The following is an 8,070-nucleotide window of genomic DNA, read 5'->3' as shown; positions in this document are numbered from 1 at the left end:
TGGGTGTGAAGATAGGAAAGTAGTAAAAGGAATCCAAAATAAGTCAGATTTGATTTTCTGAGATAACGTTGATGATGAGACCATAGATATTCTATGTTCATCACAAATAAGGTTCCACCACATTAACGTACATACTTTAGAATTATCTTTCCAACAAGTTAAAATAGCTTTAAATGCAAGAGAAATAAAAAGATCAAACAGTTTCAACTTTGGTGAGGTGTTGGAAAAATCATCGGACATGGATCCAAGAAATACATTTTTAATAGATAATGGGATAGTACAATGAAATATCTTAGAGGACGTAGACCAAATGGACTTCCAGAATTGAAAAACATTGGGACAGTGGTATATTAAATGTACCATTGCAACGGCCCTGGCCCAGCCTCTCTTGCACAAGCTGGTCCACCCGGATCAGTGCGGCTTTATGCCGGCACGTGGCACCAGACATTGTATACGGAGCCTCCATCTCGCTTTGGCACACCCTCACTGTTTGACACCGTACCTGGCACTTTTACTTATAGATTTTGAGAAGGCCTTCGACACAGTAGACTGGAGGTACTTGGAGAATGTCCTTGTGATGATGGGATTTGGCCCCCATTTCCGACGCCACATCCGCGTCCTTTATTCTAATCCCAAAGCCAGGGTCCTTACCAATGGCGCCATCTCAGATGCATTTCCAATCCAGAGAAGCACGCGCCAGGGGTATCCTCTCTCACCTCTCTTGTTCGTGCTGGCAATGGAGCCCCTGGCCTGTCTCATACGTGGCGACCCCTATATCCGAGGCAGGTCCTGGGACTCCTGCCACATGGACAAAATTGCCCTATACGCGGACGATGTCCTGCTCTTCTTGGAAGACCCAGAGAGCTCTGGCCCCCACTGCCTGGAGGTGTTCCAGCCCTTTGAAAGCATCTCGGGCCTGCGGCTCAAACCGGCTAAATCTACCCTGATCCCCCTCCATCTTTTAAGGGCTTGCTTTGATTAGCAATCGAGTATTCCCATCAGGAGACAGTCGTTCAAGTACCTTGGGACTTGGGTGGCTCTGCTCCGGGAGCTGGAATGGGTGCTCAACATTACTTCCTTGGTCACGAAAGTCAAACATGGCCTCAAATGCTGGCAAACCCTACCGCTTAACCCCCTTGGAAGAGGGGCACTTTTTAAAATGATGTTCCTTCCCTGCTTTCTATATATTATTCAGAATACCACCTTTCACTTTTACGGGGAGTTGGTTCCGAGAATTCGATGGGGTGATAGCAAGGTTTCTGTGGGGGGTGGGAGGCCGCGTATCGCCCTGGCCCTATGCAGGAACCCGCCCTTTGATGGAGGTATGGGTATGACGAATCTCCACCTCTATTATCTGGCCACCAGACTCCTTGTCATCCATGACTGGTTCACTGGGGGGGTGGTCTCACCCAGCCTATCGGATTGAACTTCGAGACATGGATTTCCCGCACATTCAAGCTTATTTATACGGGGCTCCCATACCACAGACAATGCCACCAATCTCCAGAGCGATCCTGGTGGCCTGGTGCTCCGCCCTGCGACACACGCGTTGGGACAAGCGTCTCACTCAACACACACCTCTCTGGCAAGGCACGTGGTTACGAGTGACGGCGACCCTCACAGGCTTCCGGCAGTGGGACCACGTCGGGATTTCTCTCCTTGGGGACGTGTGGATGGGGGATCACATCAGGGCCTTCCCGGACCTGCAGCAGCGTCACATCCTTCACACCTCCCAATTCTTCAGGTACCTGCAGCAATGCCATGCCCTCATTGCCCATGTTCCAACAGGTACCTCTCTGGCTGAGTTTAGCCTGTTGGAGGTGCAGGTCATGATGGGAGACATGGGCAGTGGAGGGGTGTCTTGGATATACCGCTCATTGTTGAACAATGGCCCAATCACTTTAGCTGCGCTCTGGGCTCGCTGGGAGGGATGGCTGGGCCCCCTAGAGGACGCGGACTGGCGCGTTGTCCTTATGACCCCCAAAACTCTCACGACCTCCTCTAATCTCTGTCTCATACAACTCCAATACCTCCACATGGCCTATCTAACTCCATCGCGCCTGCACAGGGAAGGGTTCCACCCCTCCCCAGACTGCACACGTTGCAGCTGGGCTCCAGCTGACTTTTACCACATGCTCTGGTTGTGCCCAGGCCTTGCCCTGTTCTGGTTGGGGGTGGAATCTGAGCTCACACAGACCTTGGATTGGCAGGTCCCCCATGACCCCCTGCGTATTCTCTTGGGCATGTTTGATGGCTTGGACAGTTCCATAGCGGATAAACTTTTTTGGGGACGGCAGTCGCTGTGGCCAAGCGAGACATTGCGGCGGCCTGGGCCCAGGTCACCCCCCCCCCTACCCTGAGAAAACGACGCCTAGGGGTCGACTGGTGCGCGACCCAGGAGGAATCCCTCTTTGAGGCACGTGGCTGCCCAGCGAAATTCCACACGGTTTGGGGCAAATGATTGAACCTACGGTTTAAAACTCCTTCCTATGGCTCCTTCATTCAATAAAGTACTGCTTTCCAACTAGGGTGGCTTGCCCATTTATTCCTACTGTGGCTGTGGTTTTTACTGCCTGTTGGGGTCTTTTGCCTTACCTTGTAAGAAATGTGCTGTCAAGTTGGTTGTTTGCTTTTCAAAATGATAATAACATTTACTATTAAAAAAAAATGTACCAATGTGCCATCAGAGGAGAGGCAAGACCAACAAAGGGGAGAAAAAGAGGGATTAATCTTATGAATATGAACAGAAGTGCAAACCACACTATTGAAGATAAGAAATAAAGATTGAGTAATGTTAGCGGATCTTGAGGTAGTAAAAATGTTATGCCATAGTTTGTTCCATCTGTTAGTGGAAAGGGATATAGAGAGGTCTTGTTCCCAAGCTAATTCTATGGTGGATTTTGGTCGAGCAGATAAGGGAGTAGATAAGAGCTTATATATAACAGAAGCTTTAGGAGTGGAGTCAGAGATGATTGTGTTCAAAGGGGTTAGGGATGCAAATGAGACGGGGTCATCAGAAAAAAATTTGGATAACAAGAATGACTGTAGAGCATTTGATATTTGTAAGTATTGGGGAAAGTAGGATAAAGGTAAATTATAACGTTCTTGTAATGTAGTGAAGGGTATGACAGAGTTATGGGATACTAGTTGATGGACATAAAAAATACCCTTTTCTTTCCAATGTTTGAAGTAGAATGATTTGTATAGAAACTTAATGAATTTATTATACCAAATGGCAGAGACAGGAAATGCTTGTTGAAAGGTAGAACCATCTGTAAGGAGTGAATGTATCAAGTGTTGGGAGTATTTTAAAATGGGGCATTGAGAGATGAAGGTACAGTTAGACATAGAACAAATGTCAGAAAAGGAGACCATGTAATAAAGAGCACTCAAAAGTAATCCATCTAGGTATTGGTGAGTCTTGATCCTGCTTATTTAAAGCATAAAATTGTCTAAGTAAAAAAGCAGTATGATATAATTTCAAATTAGGGAATCGCACGCCCCCTTCAGTTTTTGGTTTAATTAATTTAGATAAGGCAATACGAGATGGTTTATTATTCCACAAGAATTTAATACAGAGAGAGTCAAGTTGATTAAAATAGTAATTGGGAATTTTAAATGGTAACATAAAAAGTAAGAAAAGAATGAGAGGAACAATCATCATTTTGATAGTGTCCAATCTACCTCACCAAGATAGAAAAAGAGGGGACCACGAATTAAATGAATTTTGAACCTTAAGTTTTAGTGCATTAAAATTGTGTAAAAGAGTATGAGGAATAGTAGAGGAAAACCATACACCCAAAAATTTAGTTTGTAGCTCGAAACTTTAGAGTATAAGTCAATTTCCGGTAAAAAAGGAGGCAGAGAGGAAGGAGGTTTAGAGAGATAGAGCAAGATATCATCTGCATAAGCATATAATTTGATTTTGTGGGATTTATATTGAAAACAAGTTATTAGGGGGTTATGACGAATGTGTTCAAGGAAAGGTTCAAGGCACAAAATAAATAAATGAGGAGAAAGTGGACAAACTTGCCTGGTACTTCTAGGTAAATTAAAATATGGGGACAAAAGAAAGACCATTGTCAGAAACAGATGCTTGGGGTTCAGAATATAATAATTTAATACATTAATTAAATGTGGGACCAATACCAAACCAATGAAGACTTTTGAACATGAATGGCCAAGTTATACGATCAAATGCTTTTTCTGCATCAAGGGATAATGCAGCTTAAGGATCAGGATACTTTTTGCCGAATTAAAGAATGTTAGTAAACATCCTAGCGTTATCAGAAGTAAGTCGACCTCTAATAAAACTGGATTGGTCAGGCTTGATTAGAAGGGGTATAACATTGTCCAATCTAGAGGCAAGAATGTTCGCAAAAATGTTACAATCATAATTAATTAATGAGATTGGGCGATAATTTTGGCATAGGGTATGATCTTTATCTGGTTTAGGGATAATTACAATAAGAGCATCTAAAAAAGATCCCTCAGGTTTTGATTTAGATATGAAGGAATTAAAAAGTTCAAATAGACGAGGGGCAAAAATAGAAGAGAAATAAGAAATTAGTTCAATAGAAAAACCGTCTGAACCAGGAGCCCTGGCCCTTCTCAAAGATTTGGGGCCTCATGTAGGTAGCCAAATACCGGTCGGTAACGGCCGATTTTCGGTAATTATACCGTTACCGACCGGTATTTTGGCCATTGGTATGTAGGGGTACAAATTTTGCTTTCGGAATTTACCGAATCGGTAAAATTACCGATTCGGTAAAAATACCGAATCGGTAATGTTACCGAATCGGTAACTTTTCCGAATCGGTAATTTTACCGATTCGGTAAATTCCGAAAGCAAAATCAAGATGTAGGGGGAGTGTGTGTGTGTGTTTAAGAGTCGGTATTTACCACCAACTTATAGTTGGTGGTAAATAATGAATGTATGTGTAAATGCATTTTTACGCGCGTAGCAGTGTGCAATGTGGCATACATACATGCCCTTAGGGCATGTATGTGTGCCACATGTGCACACATGGCCGAATCAGGGGTGCAACAGGGTGTCAATGTGACACCCTGCCACCCTTGTATGTGTTCCCCCCATTACCGAATCGGTATTTACCGATTCGGTAATGAGGCATACCTTCCCCTCAATGGGAAGGTATGCCTCATTACCGAATCGGTAAATACCGATTCGGTAATTACCGACTAGTAACGATTCGGTAAAAAATACCGACTCATTACCTACATACCAGTTACCACTTCTAAAATACCGATTCGGTATCGTTCGGTATTTTAGAAGTGGTAACTGGTATGCTACCTACATGAGGCCCTTAATGGCATCAAGGATCTCTTGAAGAGATGTATCTTTTTCAAGGAGAGACATAGCATCCAGCACAGAGGGGGGAGAGGGAAGATTATCAAAGAAAGACTGAGTATCACAATCAGAGGGATGTGTATCGTCCATATATAGAGAATGATAATAGGATTGGAAAGCATTCATAATATCTGAATCAGAATGAAGTAAGTTATTAGTGGCAGCATTACGAATAGGACCAACAGTTTTCTTTTCCATTTTGATTTTTAAATAGTTGGCTAACATTTTACCTACTTTATTTTGACCCCTGTGATATTTGGCCGTAATAAGGTCTCAGAGGTGTGTGGAACAATTGGATGTGAAGAAAGAGTGTTCAAGAGATTTGATATGTTTAAGGGTAGAAAGATACTGGGAGTTCAATAATTTCCTCTTTTTGGCCGTGTATGCAAAAGTGAAGCCCCTAAAGGATGCCTTAAAGGCGTCCCAGTTGTTGTGGATAGAAGTATCTCTAGCTATATTGAACAGAAAAAAGTCATTTATGAAAGAGGTAGCCTCAGATATATAGGATTGGTCAGACATGAGTAAGTTGTTAAATCTCCACCAGGCATGTTTGGAGTTGATAAGGGATAGATCAAATGACGAAGAGACCCGGGCATGGTCAGAAATAAAAATGGATCCAATTTCTGAAGACTGCACAGAGGGTTGTAGAGATTTTGAAACCAAAATATAATCAATGCGTGACATAGTGTGATGAACATTTGACAAAAATGTAAATTCATATTTATCAGGATTGCAGGTCTTCCATACATCAAAAAGTGGGCGAGAGGCAATAGCAGACTGAAATATTTTCTGAGACTTATCAGGTTTGAATTTCCATTTAGATTTTCTATCAGAAAAAGGATCTAGCCAATTGTTAAAGTCTCCAGCAACAATAATATTGGGATTGGTAATGGAGGATAATTTTAATGTAATCATATTCCAAAAATCAGGGTCAGGTTTAACTGGTCCATAAATATTGAATAAAGTGATTGTTTTATTATGAACATTGGCCTGAAGTATTGCCCACTGTCCACTTGTGTCACATTCAGTAGACAAAATTTGAAGGTTTAGAGATTTGTGACAAAGGATTGCAACCCCGCCCTTACGATTGACCGCAGGTGAAAAACAACTCGACCCACCCATTGGCGCTTAGGTTTAAGAGATAAAATATTGTTACAGTGGGTTTCCTGCAAAAAACAATTTTACAATTTAATTTTGATAAATGAGAGAGTACCTTCTGATGTTTGACAGGGTGACCCGGACCACAAACGTTCCATGACACAACATTAAGCATGTATCACGTTTAAGACCAGGGTACAGGGACAATGATGACACACTACAAAAACAACAATGGAAATAAAAAGACACCAATTATCTAAAACAAGATAACACAAAGGAATTATAAAAAACATGAAAGGGTGAAGAAAGAAAACCCATGTGAAGTTAAAAAAAGAGAAAGAAAAGGTAGAAAGTGATAAAGGGAAAAAGAGAAAGAAGGTTAATAAAGTTACAAAAAACATAGATAGTTGAAACAGCAAGATCCTGATATAACAAAAGGAAAAAGTGGGCAAAGAGGGAAAAGGTGGACCGAAGGGATAGGAAAAAGCGGGAAGGAATGAGGAAAGAATAAAGAAGATAGGAAAAAGAAGAGACAGATCAAGAACAATGAGCCAGATCTGAGAGAAAAAGAGAATAAAAAGAGAAACAGGTATGTCAACAACCAAAAACAAGAGCAACATCAGAGAAATATTAAAGGTAGTGTAAAAGAAAAAACATTTTGACCACGTAAGTAGTATGAAAAGAGATATAACTAGGGAACAAAATTAGAAACCTAAAAAGTTAATATTCACATTGAAACAGCTTAAGAACAGTACACTCATTGAAACAGCATAAGTACATTATACATTTATGACTTTGGGAAAAGAAACACCTGGGCACGGTGGATTAGACAAATTGCAGGTAAATCAAATCCAAACAATCATCAAGATAACATGACTTTAAAAACCAATTGCAACCTAGTAATGTATATACTTCATTTATTTTTTCACTGTTTTAAATAAAAATATATGTCAAAATTTTTACAAATAGTTTTGACACACACACTGAATGTATTTATCTTTTTGTTTAAATTGATGTACATGTTTTCTTTACATTCTGGGAATCAACTTCCAAAAACGTACAGTTGTCATATTGCTCTATTCATTGTGACTTTCAAAAACGTAAACTTAATATCTGTGATCGTATAATCAATATTTGAAACCGTCCATCAAATTGGTAATATGAGGAAAAATTGGCAACTTGTTGAACGGTATGAGGAGACTGGCGGCTTTGTCAACAAGCCACCAGTCTCCTCATACCATTATAATGATGGATGGTTTTTAAACATTGATTGCATGATCATTTGTTCAACAAGTTGCCAATTTTTTCTCATATTACCAATTTGATGGACGGTTTCAAATATTGATTATACGATCACAGATATTAAGTTTATGTTTTTGAAAGTAACAATGAATAGAGAAATATGAAAACTAAGTTTTTGGAAGTTGATTCCCAGAAGGTAAAGAAAACATGTACATCAATTTAAACAAAAAGATAAATACATTCGATGTGTCTCTCAAAACTATTAATATTTGGACATATATATATATTTTTGTAATCTAAAAAAAGATTATATATATTTTTATTTTAAAAAAAGTGAAATAATAAATGAAGTATATACATTA

This window comes from Triturus cristatus, chromosome 11 (genome assembly GCF_964204655.1).
Source record: "Triturus cristatus chromosome 11, aTriCri1.1, whole genome shotgun sequence".
Taxonomy (NCBI): domain Eukaryota; kingdom Metazoa; phylum Chordata; class Amphibia; order Caudata; family Salamandridae; genus Triturus; species Triturus cristatus.
This window is presented reverse-complemented; position numbering follows the sequence as displayed.